The sequence below is a fragment of the Rattus norvegicus genome, chromosome 17, assembly GCF_036323735.1.
Source record: "Rattus norvegicus strain BN/NHsdMcwi chromosome 17, GRCr8, whole genome shotgun sequence".
Taxonomy (NCBI): domain Eukaryota; kingdom Metazoa; phylum Chordata; class Mammalia; order Rodentia; family Muridae; genus Rattus; species Rattus norvegicus.
Window position 1 is genome coordinate 78,488,460 of NC_086035.1, and position 19,451 is coordinate 78,507,910.

General features: G+C 41.0%; 1 pseudogene; it reads left to right on the top strand.

Moving 5' to 3' along the window:
* The first annotated feature begins 587 nt into the window (after positions 1-587).
* Positions 588-18,936, top strand: LOC103694152 (cyclin-dependent kinases regulatory subunit 2 pseudogene; annotated as a pseudogene).
* Positions 18,937-19,451: the final 515 nt, after the last annotated feature.

Consider the following 19,451-nt stretch of genomic DNA (forward strand, 5'->3'; position numbering starts at 1 on the left):
GAGAGAGAGAGACAGAGAGAGAGAGCGAGAGAGAGACAGACAGACAGGCAGACAGACAGACAGAGACAGAAAGAGAGACAGAGACAGACAGAGAGACAGAGAGACAGAGAGAGAGAGAGAGAGAGAGAGAGCGAGCTCACACAAGCATGCACACACAGTCTATGTGTTCAGGAGATATAGGTGATGACAGTTACGGAGAACAGGAAGGAAGGGGTCTGGAGGCAGTGCTCCCACTAGGCTCTGTAACATATATAGGAAGAGAAGTAAAGGTTTGCTGTGGGCTGTCAGAGTTGTCCCCATTCGTATTTGTTGCAAGGACTTCGCTGCCACACTGATGTTTCCTCCGAGCTTGAGTTATAACGAGATTCTTCTATATGCAACTCACCTTTATGGAGTTGATATGAAACGAGGCTGGAGGAGGGCAAGGTGGTAAAGACCTATTAAATTCTGATCAAACAAATGTTGGGCAGTGAAGCCGTAAAGCTAGTGCCTCATTTGTCCCATCGCTGTACCGTTCCCAGGGAAGAATGGAAATACGTATTCCCAGTAGGAGCACTACCCTTCATGTAGTTAAATGAATGTGCGACATGAGGTATGGCCATAGAAAAATTAACTTACATTTTTGTCCTGCGGAATAAAAACATAGACTCCAAATTTGGTAAGAACTTTCCTTGTCAAGAGATGTTACCATGGATGCTGAGTGTCTGAATCATCATTGTATTGCTTTGCCATTGACGACTGTGCTGTTTAAAAACACAGGAATCTCTCGTTTTGAAATTAACTTCTGTTAAATTAATTTGGTTCTCTTCAGTAATGGGAAAAAAATCTTCCTCCTTAAAGATACACTGAGTTTTGGAATCAGTCAAGGATGATTTGGGGCACCGTTTGATAGGAAATACATGTAATCGTGACACATTTTTATTAGAGCAAGAGAGAAAAATTAATGAGTTTTGTAGCTCATAAACTGAAAATAATTATAACAAGGCGGCAAATTTTGTTGAGTAAAAGTATAGTCAACTACCTCTAAAAACTTTCTAAATGGGGACTTGCTTAGAACCATATTTGTTTTTCCATTCACTGAACATTAACAGCCAAGCTTTAGGACCTATCAAATCTTAGATGATTATTCCTGAGAGTGTCTGCACAGACATACGTACTTCTTACCCACAAAGGATCTCTTTTTTTTTTCACTTTTTTTATTGGATATTTTACGTATTTACATTTCAAATGTTAACCCCTTTCCCGGTTCTCCCCTCTCCCATCCCTCCTCCCCCTGCTTCTATGAGGGTGCTCCCCCTCCCACCCACCCACTCCCACCTCACCGCCCTAGCATTCCCCTAGACTGGGGAATCGAGCCACAAAGGATCTCTTATTTCACCAAAACCATGTATTAAAACACAAGATCTTGGGCATATACCCAAAAGATGCCCCAACATATAAAAAAGACACGTGCTCCACTATGTTCATCGCAGCCTTATTTATAATAGCCAGAAGCTGGAAAGAACCCAGATGCCCTTCAACAGAGGAATGGATACAGAAAATGTGGTACATCTACACAATGGAATATTACTCAGCTATCAAAAACAACGACTTTATGAAATTCACAGGCAAATGGTTGGAACTGGAAAATATCATCCTGAGTGAGGTGACCCAATCACAGAAAAACACACATGGTATGCATTCATTGATAAATGGCTATTAGCCCAAATGCTTGAATTACCCTAGATGCCTAGAACAAATGAAACTCAAGACAGATGGTCAAAATGTGAATGCTTCACTCCTTCTTTAAAAGGGGAACAAGAATACCCTTGGCAGGGAATAGAGAGGCAAAGATTAAAACAGACACAGAAGGAACACCCATTCAGAGCCTGCCCCACATGTGGCCCATACATATACAGCCATCCAATTAGACAAGATGGATGAAGCAAAGAAGTGCAGGCAGACAGGAGCCGGACGTAGATCTCTCCTGAGAGACACAGCCAGAATACAGCAAATACAGAGGCGAATGCCAGCAGCAAACCACTGAACTGAGAATAGGACCCCCATTGAAGGAATCAGAGAAAGAACTGGAAGAGCTTGAAGGGGCTCGAGACCCCATATGTACAACAATGCCAAGCAACCAGAGCTTCCAGGGACTAAGCCACCACCTAAAGACTATACATGGACTGACCCTGGACTCTGACCTCATAGGTAGCAATGGATATCCTAGTAAGAGCACCAGTGGAAGGGGAAGCCCTGGGTCCTGCTAAGACTGAACCCCCAGTGAACTAGACTGTTGGGGGGAGGGCGGCAATGGGGGGAGGATGGGGAGGGGAACACTCATAAGGAAAGGGAGGGGGGAGGGGGATGTTTGCCCGGAAACCGGGAAAGGGAATAACACTCGAAATGTATATAAGAAATACTCAAGTTAATAAAAACAAAAAACAAAAAACAGAAGATTATTGCACCTACATTGTATCTGAAAACTTTTTTGAGTTTTGGAATTTGGAACTTTAACATCTGAGCAAGGTAATATTTTAGTTACTATGGCTATGTAACAGTTACCCCCAAATGTAGTAGTGACTTTAGAACTCAAACATTCATTTTCTTGTTAATTTGTATTTTAGAGATCCTTGGATCACACCAGCTTCTCTTTACTCCAGCCGGCCAACATACGGGATACTCTAAAGCCAAGGGGAGGACCCCCTGAGGTGACACTCTCTGATGTGTCAGATGCTAGACAATAGTTGAGACCTTCGCAGGGACTGTGAATTCGAACATCTCCACGTGATGTTAATGGAGTCTCAGATTCCTCACATCATGGCTAGGTTCCTAAGGCAAACATCTTGAAAGAAAATAGGCAGAATCTATAGGACCTTTCACAACAAGAAGTCAAATACTGTCACTTCCGTTTTTATTCATCAAGGCAGTCATTAAAAGGCACTACTCTTAGCTTCAAGAAGGAGAGGAAAGAAATCTCACTAATTGATGAGATGTGAAAATCCTGGAAGAATATGTGGGCTGGAGACCATCACAGAGTTTTTGGATAAGAAACCATAAGGGTATGGTCTCCACATCATACACCACTAGCGAAGGCTCAATCCTTAATATAAAACCTATATTTCTGTAGCAAAACTAATAAATATTTATGCAGTGTGAAGTAGGAAAAAAGCCCCTTAAAAGTGAATCGATATAGCCTCATGGGAGAGCTACAGTGGGGAGGGACACTGGCTTCTCTCGCACTCACAAGGTCATGCTTCAGTTTCGAGAATCATATGAAAATACTAAAATTGGAAAGTCCTGAGTCTCTTTCGTTTAGTTGTTTTGGCTGACCTTCTCGAGGCTCTCTATCTTCCCTCTCTTCATTACCCTTCGGTTACCTTGGAACACTTGGGCTGGATCACCTCTTGTCTACACAGCATAACCGCAAACCTACTCTCATTTCTCCTCTACTTCGAAGAGGAAAATCCACGACTCCTTACTGAGGTCTCCTTTGTTACCTTGTACCAGTGCTATGTAATCTGTCCACAAAAGGAACCCCTGAGCTTATCTGTAATAGAAGACTCATTCTTTGATCAGCTGGACTCAGAATATGAATGGTTGTGAGGCTCCTGGAATCTTCTAGGTGGGCTTTGGGAACCATCTGGTTGAGTGCTTCAGGTTGGGGTTGGTGGCAGATTTTCTGATGGATGGCTTTGCACGTCTGCTTTCCCTCTATGGGGGCGGTGATCACGTCTCCATATCCATGCCCTCTATTTTTAGACTACACAGAGTAACTTCTGTTTTCCTGATATATGGCTCTTCCTACTCACATCTTAGATGTATGATAATGAGTTATAACTCACAGACTAATTAGCATTCATGTGTAGCAAGAGAACACTTTTACTATTAACTAACAGAGGCGTTTGGGGCTAGAGGTGTGATTCTAGAGGCACAACAGCAATGAGGAAATCTGGCTTCTGGTATGTGTGGGGTAGATTAATTGGTTCTTCAATGTCTTAGTCAGGGTTTCTATTCCTGACAAGCATCATGACCAAGAAGCAAGTTAGAAGGAAAGGGTTTATTCAGCTCACACTTTCCACATTGCTGATCATCACCAAAGGAAGTTAGGACTGGAACTCAAGCAGGTCAGGAAGCAGGAGCTGATGCAGAGGCCATGGAGGGATGTTACTGGCTTGCTTCCCCTGCCTTGCTCAGTTTGCTTTCTTATAGAACCCCAGACCACCAGCCCAGGGACAGCACCACCCACAATTGGCTGGGCCCTTTCCCCCTTGATCACTAGTTGAGAAAATGCCTTACAGCTGGGTCTCATGGAGGCATTTCCTCAAGGAAGGCTCCTTTCTCTGTGATAACTTTTGTGTGTCAAGTTGACACACAAAACCAGCCTGTGCATACAGGTAACAATTATAGCATCTCAAAATATGAAAAATAGAGAATTTGAAGACACCAGGAAGAAACCATTAGTAAGCAAAGCCTAGAGAGGAGCCTGCTTTTAAAAGGATAGTGAGTGCTCCGTCAGTGTGACTTCTGGGCTTCACCCTTTGACCACAGATACCTACTATCAGCTCAGGACGATCTCTCAAGAACATTAGATTGCAGTGTGTGAGTTCAGTATTCAGGGCTGAAGAGCAACTGGGGAGATAGGGGTCCTGAAAGCAGGGCAGTGTAGGGGTAAAGAGTTCCAAATTACACATTTAAACACTCATTCTCATCTGCATTTGGAGTAGGCATCATCAGAAAAACTATGAAAGTGAACGAATTAATCAGAGATTTCAGCTATTGTTCAAAAACAGGGAGGAGGACCTCCTCAGGAGTTGAGTTTAACCATGTTAAAGCTGAGCAATGTGGCAAATCCAAACTCTATAGCATGCCATTTCTGGAGTCTGTAACAAGAGAATGGTCAATCCGATGAAGAAATAGTAAAGCAAATATGAAGAAATCCTCAGAAAATGGTAATATGTAAAACAAAAAATCAAGCATGTGATTGGACTACCCAGAAGGAGAGAAATGAGTGGGGGAAGAAAAACATTTGCGTAATAGTGTCAGACTCTCCCAGGCAAACTTAGGAGATCATAGAGTGATGAACAGCACAGAACAAATGCTAAGAAACGTACACTTACGTGCACGGTGATGTCTGAAGCCAAGCTAAGAAAGCATGTGGGTTGGGGGGATAGTATATTAAACCCTATACATGCCACACAGAAAGCTTTGTAACCAATGGTAGGATTCTCATCAACAGTACTGTGATGTACACCCATGTAAAGCCCTCCAGGAAGAACTGTCCCAGCACTGGGAGGTGCTGTTAGCTGAGAGCTTTCAGTGGTCAGTCTCTTCCGAGATGACCTCGGCTGTGGAGAGCTACCTCATTCCAGTCATACACCTTCATGAGGTAACCACAGTCTATCATTCAGTGATGGGAAGATCTGACCTCTTGATCTGATACAACACAAAGGGCTATTTTTGCACTCTTATTGCCTCTGGGATCAGCTGAAGCTACAGGACAAGCATTACCATCTGCTTTCCTGACCACCCCTGGTTTCTTCTCCTTCCCATAGGTTTGATGTCAAGGACACTTGTTAGTAAATATGATGCTGGGTGAACTTTCATCTCAGAGCCTGTGTTCCACAAAACTCAACTCACGACAAGTGTGCATCATCTTTTGCTTCTGTAGCAAATTTCAGTGCAGAAATTTATGGGCAGCAAAGTTGTCTTTCATAAAAGGAAATAAAATAGGTATTTGGAGATGAACATAAGCTGAGAGCATGCGTCACCAGCTGATTTGTGCTCCACGAATAGCTAGACAGAATTCTAGCAATTGTACTACAGGATAACTGGGATCCAATAGGAGAATACAGAGCAAAGGAAGTAATAGTATTGGATACATGTACGACCATATACTTAATGTCTTGAAAAGTGGTAGCATTATGTAATGGAACTCATAACTCTTTATTGTGGGGTTATAACAAATAGTTATAAATATGATGGAGATTTCATAACATTTAGAGGGGATGATAAAATGAATAAGATTCCTGGGTTTTATGTGAGCTAATACCAGGTAGATTCAGAGATAGTTATATGATGTATATCGAGATCCTTGAAGCAACTATAAAAAAATAAGATAGAATGACTGGGGAGATGGCTGAGTGAGCGAAGTGCTGAGCTTCAGTCCCGGCACCCATGTAAATATGTTTGTAATCCTAGCACTTGTAGGTAGCAACAGGAGCAAGTCTGGGGCTTGCTGGCCAGGCAGGCTAACCAAACAGTGAGCACCTAGCCTAGTTCTCTGTTGAGAGAGAGAGAGAGAGAGAGAGAGAGAGAGAGAGAGAGAGAGACAGAGAGAGAGAGAGAGAGAGAGAGAGAGAGAGAGAGGCACCTGATATCGAACTTGTGTGTGTTCATGCCCACATTTGCCTACATATACAGACGGCACACGTACATCACAATACAATCATAATACTGCAAGGAGAGATAGCTAAAGAGCCACTGGAGAATTAAAGTCCAAAGGGAGGCAAGAAAGGAAGGAAAAGTGAGTTGGATGAGCCAAAAACAAATAGCAATACATATAACTAAACCAACCCAACAGATAATTATATTAAAGGAGCATTAACTAAAAACTCCAGTTAAAGGGTGGAGATTGTCAGACGGGATTAAAAAGCATGACTTAACTACGTGCTCCCCACCAGAATCACGTTCTCACAATGTAAGTTCAAATGCACCAATAATTGAAAGTAGAAAATGGAAAGGGATACTCCATGAAGAACAAAAGAATAAGAGTGTAGAGAGACTGTATAGCAAAACTGAACGGAAGAGGAGGAGCGTTAGCAGGGGGAAGAGACTTTTTGTGATGGCAATGAGTGAAAATACACTAGGAAGACCAAGCAATTATAAAGGACTGTATGCGGCCTAGAAGCTTCCAAACATAAGCAGGAATACCAACGGAGAGTAAGCCAACGTAAATTCAGAATCATTGAAGATTTTAACATGTCTCTCAGTAACTAGTGGAATCAGAGTTGAGTAAATTCTTAAGGATATCAGTAATAAATTAACCTAAATAATTTTCAGAACATTTTAGTAACCGGAAAATTCAATCTTTTCGAGGACAAGTAGAATGTCCACATATTAAGACTTACTACTACATTATTAAATATGTGTTGGTAAGTTTTGGATGAAGATTGGATTAAGGAGGATGTTTTTTTGGAACAAAATGAAATTCAGTTAGAAATCAGTAATGGCAAAATCCCACCTATTTGGAATCAATCAAGACTCATTAAATCGACACATGAAGAAAAAAAGCTATGAAGAAGGAAGTTAGAAAACTATAACAATCTTAATGGAAGTCTATATCAAGATGCTTATTTTAGGGGGAAGAAAGGCTTAAAATAAGTTATCTAAATGTCTAATTTATTTATTAAGCTACAAAAAAACCAAACTCAGAACAATTAAGAAAGTAATTTTTAAAAAGGACCCATACTAAGTAGGGTATGGTGGCATATTCCTATAATCCTAGCACTTAAGAGTTGTAGTCTATCCTGGGCTACATGGTGAGCTTTAGTATTAAAGGAAGGAAGGAAGGAAGGAAGGAAGGAAGGAAGGAAGAAAAAAAGAAAGAAAGAAAGAAAGAGAGAAAGAAAGAAAGAAAGAAAGAAAGCAGAAGAGAGAATTTCAACAAAGACAAAAGTAGTTTGAAAAGATTAATAAAGTCTAGAACTATTATGATCAAAGGGGAGAAATATATAATAATTACCAATGTCAGCGATGAGAGAAGAGCTATTCCTATCAATCTTACAAACATCAAACAAAAGAATGTTAAGAACTACTTTAGGCTAGAGAGATGGTTCAGTGGCTCAGAACACTAGTTGCTCTTGCAGGATTGATTCCTGGCACCCACAAGGTGTTTACAACTGTCCATAGCTCCAACTGCAAGGGATCTGATGCCCTCTCCTAACCTCTTCGAGCACCAAGCATTCATGTGGTACACATACAGACATGCATGCAAACCACACAAAATGTGTAAATCTAATAAAAATTGCAAAGGAACTATTTTAAAACAATATATTATGTGGGTGGTAAACTATGTAAGTTCTTTAAAAAACAAAATTTTCCAAAGTTGGAAAATTTAAAAAAATACACCTAAACAATGCTATATTAAACAAACTGAATTTGCTAGTTAAAATCTTTCTAGGAGCAAAGGTGAGCTGCATGCTGTCCCCTGAGATCCATTCTCAGGCCCATGGCTCTGCCTCCCCAAGGAAACCTGCAAGGGCTTGGGAACATTCAGGTCCACTTGGGGCACAGCCAGCAGAAATGAGCGTCATGCTGTACCCTGAACTCCACTGTCAGGTGCACAGTTCTGCCTGACTCTCTGGGGAGTTCCGCCTGCATCAGAAACACCCAATCAACACTAGGAGCGAGCAGATGGCTACAGGCCAGCTTAAGAACACAGTCAACAAGAGGCAGGGCACCACCAGAGCCTAACTATCCTACCACATATCCTGGATATCCTAACACAGCCAAAGCACAAGAAGATGACCTTAAACCCAATCTTATAAAGATTATAACAGTCTTTAAAGAGAAAATAAACAAACCCCTTAAAGAAATATAGGAAAATACAATCAAACAGGTGAAGGAAATGAAGAAAACTGTTCAAGACCTGAAAAATGGAAAAGAAGCAATAAAGAAACACAAACTGAGGGAATCCCAGAGACAGAAACATAGGGAAGAGACCAGGAACTTCGGATGCAAGCATCACCAACAGACCACACAAGAGAAGGAAGAGAGAATCTCAGGTGTAGAAGATAGGATTAAAGAAATTGATACATCAGCCAAAGAAAATATTAAATTTACACAGTCACTGACACAAAACACCCAAGAAATCTGGGACACTGAAGAGACCTAAGAATAATAGGAATAGAAAAAGACTCCCAGATCCTAAGCCCAGAAAATATCTTAAACAAAATCATTGAAGAAAATTTCCCTAACCTAAAGCAAGGCATGCCTATAAACATACAAGAAGCTTACAAAACAGAATATAGATAAACCTTTAGCCAAACTAACTAAAAAGCAGAGACAGTACCCAAATTAACAAAATCAGAAATGAAAAGGAACATTTAACAACAGAAACTGAGGAAATTCAAAGAATCATTAGGTCTTACTTTAAAGGCCTGTACTCCACAAAATTGGAAAATCTAAATGAAATGAATGGTTTTCTTGATAGATATCACTTACCAGAATTAAATCAAGATCAGGTAAACAATTGTTTAAGTAGTCTTGTAACCTTTAAAGAAATGAAGCAGTCATTAAAACTCTCCCAATACAAAAAAACCCAGGGCCAGATGGTTTTAGGCAGAATTCTACCAGTCATTCAAAGAGCTAATACCAATACTCCTCAAAATATTCCACAAAAAAGAAACAGAAGGAACATGGCCAGCCTTATTCCATGACTGTCACCATGACACCTAAACCATACAAGAATGCAACAATGAAGGAAAATTTTGGACTAATTTCTTTTATGAACATTGATGCAAAAATACACAATAAAATACTTGCAAACCAATTCCACAAACACATCAAATCATCATCTACCATGACCAAGAAGGCTTCTCATCCCAGGGGATGCAGGGATAGTTCAAAATATGAAAATCCATTAATGTAATCAACTATATAAACAAAGAAAAAAAAGAGCATGATTATCTTATTAGATACTAAAAAAACCTTTAACAAAAATCCAACACTCTTTCATGTTAAAAGTCCTAGAGAGATCAGGGATATGCAACATGTACCTAAACAAAATATACAGCAATATGCAGCAAGCCAATAGCCAATATCAAATAATTGGAGAGAAGCTTAAAGCAATTCCACTAAAAGCAGGGACAAGACAAGGCTATCCACAGTTTCCAAACCTATTTAATACAGTACCTAATAGAGTACTTTAATAAAGTGCTAGCTACAGCAGTAAGTTGATGAAAGGAGATACAGTTTGGGAAGGAAGAAGTCAAAATATTGCCACCCGTGGATGATATGATAATAAACACAGTGACCACACAATTCTACCAGAGAACTCCTCCAGCTCATAAACACCTTCAGTAAAGTGGCTGGATACAAAACAAAACATAAATTAGTATCCCTCCTTTATGCAAACCATAAACAGGCTGAGGAAAATATTAGGGAAACAATACGTTTCACAATAGCCACAAATAATATAAAATACAATTCTAACCAAGCAAGTGAAATACCTGCATGGTAAGAAGTTCACGTCTCTGAAGAAAGAAATTGAAGACGATCTCAGAAGATGGAAAGATCTCCCATGCTCATGGATCGGTAGGATCCATGTGGCTGTCTTACCAAAAGCAATCTACAGATGCAATGTAATTCCTACCAAAATTCCAACACAATTCTTTACAGACCTTGAAAGAGCAATTCTCAACTTCATATGGAAAAATAAAAAAAGCCCAGGATAGCCAAAACGATCCTATATAGTAAAAGAACCTCTGAGATCAAGCACCATCCTTGGTATACTACAGAGCAATAGTAATAAAAACTGTATGTTATTGGTGTTAAAAACAGACAGGTGGATCAATGGAAAAAAATTGAAGACCCAGAAATAAACCCATACACAAATGTGTGTGTCCTTTCATTTGGGGCACAGATGTTTAGAATTGAAAATTCTTCTTTTTCCTTTGACGAATATGAGATGTCCTTCCCCATCTTTTTTTGATAACCTTTCATTGAAAGTTTATTTTATTGGATATAGAATGGCTACTCCCTCTTGTTTCTTGGGACCATTTAGTTGGAAAAAATTGTTTTCCAGCCTTTTACTCTGAGGTAGTATCTGTCTTTGTCACTGAGGTGTGTTTCCTGTGTGCAGCAAAATGCTGGGTCTTCTTTTCATATCCAGTCTGTTAGCCTATGTCTTTTTATTGGGGAATTGAGTCCATTGATGAGAGATATTAAGGACCAATGATTATTGCTTCTTGTTATTTTTGTTAGAGGTGGACATATGCTTGTGTGGTTCTCTTCTTTGGGGTTTATTGTGAGATTAGTTTCTTGCTTTTTCTTGGGTAGAGTTTCCCTCCTTGTGTTTGAGTTTTTCTTCTATTATCCTCTGTAGGGTTGGATTAGTTGAATGATATTGCAGACTGTTTACCAAAGCAGACAAAAATGGCACATCAGCACATGAAAGATGCTCAAAGCATACCACTGAGGAATTGTGGATTAAGACAACAGTGAGTTATTCCTCGCTGCCTATTTGAATGGCTAAAATCCAAAGCACTGACAAGGGCAAACGCCAGCGAAGATGTGGAGAAATGAGAACACCCATCCACTGTTCCTTAGAATACAGACTAATAAACTGACTTAAAAGACAATTGGATTGTTCCTTACAAAACTGATGTCCATGCAGAAGCCTGCACTTATACCTGGGGATGTGATTCAGTGGTAGAGTACTTGCCTGACATTCAAGACACCCACAATTCAATCCTCAGTCCTGCAATGTAATCACGTGGGGAAAAGACAGAAACCCCACACACAATGTTAATGGTAGCTTTCTTAATAATTGTCCCAGCTTGGAAGTAACAAGATGTCCTTCAGTAGATGAATGTGTACACTCACTATGGTGTAGCCACACAAGAAGATTTTTGGTAATAGAAATGTGATTTCAAGCCACAAGAAAGACATGACATAACCTTAACTGTGTATTGCCAAGTTCACTCTGGAAAAGCCACATACTGATGATTCTAATTATGTGACATACCACAAAAGGCAAATCTGAGCACAGTAAGAAGATCGGGGGAGAAGGAAAGAGGGATGAATAGGTGGGGACTAGAGAATGTTAGGGCAGTGAAACTATTTTGTATGTAGCTTTGGGTATGTGATGCATTTGCCAAAAACCACTAAGTAACAGTCTAATGTAAACCATCAGTATAGTTATAATGTATGTACTCAACTTATCACTAATAACAAATTAACTACATCAATGACAGGTGTAAGTTAGAGGGGATATGGAGAGAGGGTGAAGGGGATACAAAGAACACAAAATTGCTCTAAATTTAGACTTTTAAACTAAATCTTTAACTAAGAAGAAATATAAAAATAAACTCTGTGAGGATGGGCAGTAGACTGCATGTCTTTAGTATGTAATATGAATTTATATAGTAAGTTAGTGAATATAAGCATGTATTCACCAAAACTCATTTGTGCACTTGTTACATTTCTGCATATATAAATTTATTAGTTACTTTTCTGTTGCTCTGATAACCATGATCAACTTACAGAATAATAAAAGAGTTCATTTTGGCTTATGGTTCTAGAGAATTAGCATACATATGGCAGAGACATGGCAGCAGGTGGCTGGAACAGGAAGCTGAGAGAGCTTACTTTTCACCACAAACACAAAGCTGGACAAGAGAACTGGAAATAGGGTGAGCCTATATGATCTCAAACCCCACCCCAAATGGTGTACTTCCTCCATGGAGACCACACCCCCCACGTCTTCCCAAACTGTGCCACCAACTGGAAATCAAATTTTCAAATACCTGAACACATGGGGAACATTTCTCAATTAAACGTCCACACTTACATCCCCTTACATGTGAATTTTAGCTCGATAGTAACAACTAACTCTATTCTCAAGTGTTGCCTAATTTATAGTCAAGACTTGATGCAAGACTAGACACCTAAAAGGAAGAGAAGAGCAGAGAGAAATCAATGTTTGAACCTTGAGAAGAAATTGGCCCTGTCTTATTCTTGAGCATGTCGTGTAGGTGGGGAATAGCTCTCTTGAGCATAGTCTTTAGCTTGGCTTCTTCTAGGTGAGCTAACTAATGTGTGTGTGTGTGTGTGTGTGTGTGTGTGTGTGTGTGTGTGTGTGTGTGTGTCTACAGAGAGGGTGGAAGTTGGGGCAGGTGAGGCTGCCGTTCCAGGCTTCATATCTTCCCCTGTCCCTTCTCTTGACATCTCATGGTGTCTTTTTTGGAAAGGTTTGAGCCCACACATCACTTGGTTGAGGAGAATCATCATATGAGCATTTTCCTGAATGAAGTGGGTGGTCTGGACTGTGCAGAGGGCTGGGATTCATGATAGCCAAGGTCTACCATGATTGGCGGGTGAACACTAGCAAACAAGGAGAGCAGCAGATTCCGAGAGTGGAGTTTTGTCTTCAGGGCCTGGGAGAGATCAGCAATTCAATATAAGAACTTTGGATTTGGTGTTATAAGGTGGGGAAAGTCTGGTAAAAATATTTGTCCCTACCTTTCCTCTGTGTTCAGGGGTTCCAGATTGTGACTTGTTTTGTGTTTGACATAACTTTGTGTGCCAGGTTTTGGCTACTGTGCTGTGACGTTAATTCTTAGATGTGACTAATATCCAGATAGGAAGACTGAATGAGGGAAATTACACCACCATAGTGCAGGTAGACCTTCATAGAAAAAGGCCCATGTAACTGAAAAAAGGCAGAATTCTGCCTCCAAGTGATGTCATTCTTGGTTCCAAAGTTACCTTTCCTCTTGCTCTCCAGCCTGCAGGCTGCCTTGCAGATTTTACTTTTGCTAGGTCCATGGGTCTTCTTAAAACTTCTTCTCTCCGTCTGTCTCTGCTGCTCTCTCTTTTCTTTTCTCATCTCTCCAACTATATGTATGTGTATGTGTATGTATATGGTATATATGTATATGTATATATGAAAGAGAATGTGAGAGAGTTTGTATTAGTAAGGGTTTCTCTAGAGTAACAGGACTTATAGAATGAATCCTTTCTCTATATATGTATACATATACATATACACATACACATATATACATATGTATATATGATTTATTAGAATGACTTACAGACTTCAGTCCAGCTAATCCGACAATGGCTGTCTGTGAATGGAACCTGCAAGAATCTAATAGTTGCTCAGTCTACAAGGCTGGATGTCTTGGTTGGTCTTCTGTATACGCTGGATCCCAAAGAACTAGGGTCTAATGTCAGTGAAGGAATGGATGAGGTGAGAGCAAGCAGGCGAAGAGCAGAAGCCTCCTTCTTCCGTGTCCTTACATAGGCTTCTAGCAGAAGGCATGGCCCAGACTAGAGGTGGGTCTTTCCACGTTAGAAGATCTGGATTGTAACTGTGTCTTTCTATCTCAGAGATCCTGGTCAGAAGTGGATCTTCTCACTTCAAATAAAGCAAAAAATTCCCTCACAGATGTACCTCCCAATTTTCAGTTTCAGTTCCTGATGTAGTCAAGACAGACAAGTATCACCATCGTAGAGTTTAAACAGATATTCTGAGAAAATGTTAGCGCGCGCACGCGCGCACACACACACACCCACACCCACACACCCACACCCACACCCACACACACACACACACACACACACACACACACACACACACACGTCCTGTTTCACACATCCTGTTTCTCTCGCAGTCCTGACTCATAAAGGGTCTAACTGCCCACTATCACCTCTGAAACCCTTTGCCTCTTTCTAGCTTTCAACTCAAATCTTCAAAGCTCATCTTGCTTAATGTACCTTTCAGCGATGATGGCTTCAAGTCAAAAAAAAAAAAAAAAAAAAAAACACTGAAAATGGAATTGTATTCAAGGAGTTTAGCTAACATTTATGTGCTTTTGATTCAACATACATGTATTTATGGGGCTTGGGGGGTTGTTTTTCTTTGTTTTTTTTTTTTTTTATTATCTTGAGTATTTCTTATATACATTTCAAGTGTTATTCCCTTTCCCTTTCCCGGTTTCCGGACAGACATCACCCTCCCCCCTCCCCTTCCTTGTGGGTGTTCCCCTCCCAAACCTCCCCCCATTGCCACCCTCCCCGCATAGTCTAGTTCACTGGGGGTTCAGTCTTAGCAGGACCCAGGGCTTCCCCTTCCACTGGTGCTCTTACTAGGATATTCATTGCTACCTATGGGGACAGAGTCCAGGGTCAGTCCATGTATAGTCTTTAGGTAGTGGCTTAGTCCCTGGAAGCTCTGGTTGCTTGACATTGTTGTACTTTTGGGGTCTCGAGCACCTTCAAGCTCTTCCAGTTCTTTCTCTGATTCCTTCAACGGGGGACCTATTCTCAGTTCTTTGTTGTTTTTTGTTCTTTTACTCATTTTGTTTTCAGTTTGAGGTCTTTTTAGGAATCAGACTCTGCCAGCTGCACACAGTAGTGTATCCTGCAGACTGTTTCTCTAGGCCCTGGCTTATGGATTTTCTTACTATGCAGGTGGAAAGTTAAGAAACCCCTAATTCCAGCTTATTACTTGAAACCAGAAAGCTAATGGGGTAATTCCCTTAACTAATGACTTCTAGAAAACTGCCCACTGCTTACATGAAGACCTCGCTGGTACAGCTCTGCTTCTGCCCTGGCCACACACTCGGGCATGATTACTTGGACTGTGATCCCGTCTAGTTCTTGCTGGCTCTGTGCCCCACAGCGGCTGACACAGCACATTCCTTTTTGGCTGGGATAACCTCATGGGTCCCGACTCTGGTTCTGCCTGCCTATTCGTGTCACTACTGCTCAGTGACTGTCGATGCAGAGTCCTCATTTACTGGGTGAGACCCAGGTAGCTACAACTAGAAGGACCTAGGGCTTTCGTTGTTGTAGCCCTGACGGAAACTATTACATGTATCTTGGGCCCCAGTGTTCATGTCTGAAATGGAGTGTTCTAAATTCAGTCCCCTTGGCTCTAGTTAATTCCCTTTTCACTTAGGGCCCAGATTACACAGCCATCACACCATAATAAAGATGGACAGAGAAACACAACGGCATCTTAAGAATATGGTATCATGAAAATGGACTGTGGCATGACACATCCCCTAGCGTTATACAGGATGGATAAAGACAGAAGAGACGGGCTGGCCTGCTAATCCATTAATTGAGATATACGATGCTTAAGGCCCGGCCTAGGTAGTGACCATAAGAAGTGATGAATTACACTTATGTAATTAAGATACCATTTAAGATGTTCATTGAAGGATAATTTATAATAACAAGAGCTTCAGTTGCCTAAATATTCAATAGTGAAGGAAATAATTTAAATAAAGGCCACGTAATGAACTATGAACTACACAAACCACTTCAGAGGCTATGAATAAAAAGGAGAAAGCATGTGTCAATCAATATGTGCAGTGCTGGTCTTAAAAGTAAGATACAAAATATATGTGCAGTTGTCACAGTGTCTACAAATGTATCACAAAAGTATGCATAAGATGTACCAAGTGGTAATAGTGTTTGCCTGATAAAGATTCAGTTATGTTACATTTTTTGTAACTTCCTATAATATGGTTGTAATAGTTTGCATTACATAGTTATGACCAAAATTCTGGAGGGAACAATTAAGAGGAGGAATGGCTTATTTGCCTCACAGTTTCAAAGGACTCATCCCATGTTCTCTTGACCCCATGTGTCTGGGCAAAACCTTATGGAGGATGGGAGCCAGGGACAATATATCTTCGTCCACCCGTGACAACCTTCATCCTGCTAGGCCACTGTTCCTAAAGTTTCTGTAACTTCCTGAATTAGTGCCACTAAATTTAGGAACCAAGCCCCTAGCACATGAATTCATCGGGACATTTCAGATTTGAACTATAAATGGCTATATTTTGCTTTAAGGATTCTGTAGCTCTTCCAGTTTACCTCTGATTTCATAAATCTGCTGGAGCACTGAGAGCTCCCTCTCCTGGGATAAGAGTTTAAACCTAGACATTTGGGAGAAAAGTCATCATTTAATTGCCCCAAAGCAGGTTTGATCCTTGAAAAAGTGGTTAGAGCAACAACAAATATTGCTTTTTAAGGAGTCTATAATAGTCACTTGTCTGTCGCTGTAATAAAGCAGAATTACCTTCTGTAAGCAAAGTGACTTACAGAAAAGAGTATTTTGTCTTACAGTTCCAGAGGGGAAAGGATCCATCATGACAGGAGACGTGGTATCAAGAGTGGGAAGTCAGGGGGTTGGGGATTTAGCTCAGTGGTAGAGCGCTTGCCTAGCAAGCACAAGGCCCTGGGTTCGGTCCCCAGCTCCGAAAAAAAGAAAAAAAGAAAAGAGTGGGAAGTCAGGAACTCACATCTTAACCACAAATTGGAAGTGGAGAAAGGAAATTAGAAACAGTGCACAATCTATTGGGGACCAAATGTTCAAATTCTTGAGCCTATGGGGGGCATATCTCATTCAAACCACCACAGACCCTAAAGGATATCTAAATACCGAAAATGTAAAATGACTTTATACTGATTTTTAAGCAGAGCCAAACCCCTGACCCTTCCAGTCCATCATGTGCTCCTAACTTGTATTCATATTCTCTTTCCCTGTTGGCTGTGACAGGAATTAATTAAACCCATAGGCCTCAATTATTATCCAGTGGACATGACAATTTTTGCCCCCTAACACTGTTCTTTATCTGTGCTTTGAAGTGATATGAATTCAGTTAATAAAATCAGAGCTGTGGGGAAAGATCGATCAGAGTCCTAGTTCTAGACAGTATCAGGAAGATGTGATAGAAAAGTCACCAATACCACAAAACGGGATGGATGGTCAGGGGAAATGGATTCAGAAAGCTAGTCTATGTGGATACGGTGCTCACTTCTGTGTTACTCACCTACTTGTCTTGGTCATCATGAAGGTTTACAAAGCGTACTACTTACCAGAGCATCTTCAGAAATTGTTCTTCCTTCAAATCCATTGCAGAGGATTTACAGACTGGGTGACAGTAACTTCCAAAATATAGAAAAGCCAGCCACTAAGTCAGGCTGAGTAAGAAAAAAATATATATTTTAACACAACCTTGCTCTGTCCTCCCTGAGTGAGGGGTACAGAATCTACTCAGAAGCCCACATCCTTCTCTACCAATAGCCGTTTAAAGTCAAGGGAGACAAGCAGTCTCTCAGCGCGTCGTCCCTGGCCTTGATACAATCAGATGCTAAGCTACATTGTAACTTCGATCCCCAGCCAGCAGAGGCAGGGTAACGAAACTACCCGCCCAGGCACACCGATTTGGGTAGAGGACCCAGAGCTTGAACTCCAATCAATCGTTTTCCATAGCTATGATTTTATTAACTGGGGTCAAACCACTTCAAAGAACCGATAAAGAGCGGTGAACTCAGCTATAACAATGGGAAGGAGATTCGAGTCGCTGCGCCAGCCTCAGGCGGTCGTGGAGTCCCTTGCGCCCCGTTTCCTGCACGCGTTTTTCACCTCTGCGCACCGGCAGGATAGCCCAGAAGCAGATCTATTAATCGGACAAGTACTTCAACAAGCACTATGAGTAACCACAAAACTCTCTAAACAAGTTCCTAAAACTCATCTGATGTCCAAAGAGGAGTGGAGGAGACTTGGTGTTCAATGGAGCCTAGGATGAGTTCATGACATGATCCGTGAGTCAGAACCACATATTCTTCTCTGTAGACAACCTCTTCCAAAACAACAAGAAAAACGAAGTACGGCGGGGGTCGTCTAGTCTTTTTCAAATTTAATGTATATGTGTATGTAAGGTGGTGTTCAGTGAATACTTGAAAAATGTACAAATCTTCCATTCATACCTGTGCAGGAACTGCGTTCTTCACAGCGGCAGAGGTCAGTTAAATGGAACTGCAAGTAGGTTATTTAAGTTGTTAAAGATACATTTTCTTGTAGTTTTTTTCCTTAACATAAATGCCTGCTTTGCTTTACCTGTTACTTTTGTTAAATAAAGTTTGTGTATTGCATTTAAAAGAAGAAGAAGAAAGTGAAGGAGCCCAGCTTTCTGTGGATCGCATGCAGGACCCCTTCTAACCACATAAAAGGCACTGTAAAAAAAACATGGTGGGGCTGGTGGGGCTGGAGAGACGGCTCAGTGGTCAAGAGCACTGACTGCTCTTCCAGAGTTCAATTCCCAGCAACCACATGGTGGCTCACAACCATCTGTAATGGGATCTGGTGCCCTCTGCAGATGTGTCTGAAGACAGCTTCAATGTACTCATATAAAAATAAATAAGTCTTTTTTTTTTTTTTTAAAGGCCATGGTCAGTAAGAGCTGTCTAGGAAGGTTAGCAGGATATCATTGGAGGCTGTCTCTCTCTCTCTCTCTCTCTCTCTCTCTCTCTCTCTCTCTCTCTCTCTCTCTCGTTCTCCCTCCCCCCCCATGTTTTGCAGCTGTCTGTGCCAGAGAGTAATCTACAAAGTTCTCAGTTCTTAGTGCTTCTCAGAGTCATTTTCTGTATGTTGTTCCGCCCTCGAATTTTAGCGCCTGTCCTCTGTCAGGCGGTTAGGGGACTCACTCCAGCAGTCTCAAGTGTGTCTTCAAGTAAATAACAAGTCAAGTTGACGTTGCTCACAACCACAAGGCCTGGCATAGCCTGGTAGGACAAGCATAGACTGAAGGATGCGGTTCTCATCCTTCCTAATGCTGCGGTGACCCTTTAATGTAGGTTCTTAGATTATGGTGGTCCCAACCATAAAAGTATATTGTTGCTACTTCATAACTCTAGTTTTGCTACTGTTAGTGAATTGTAATATA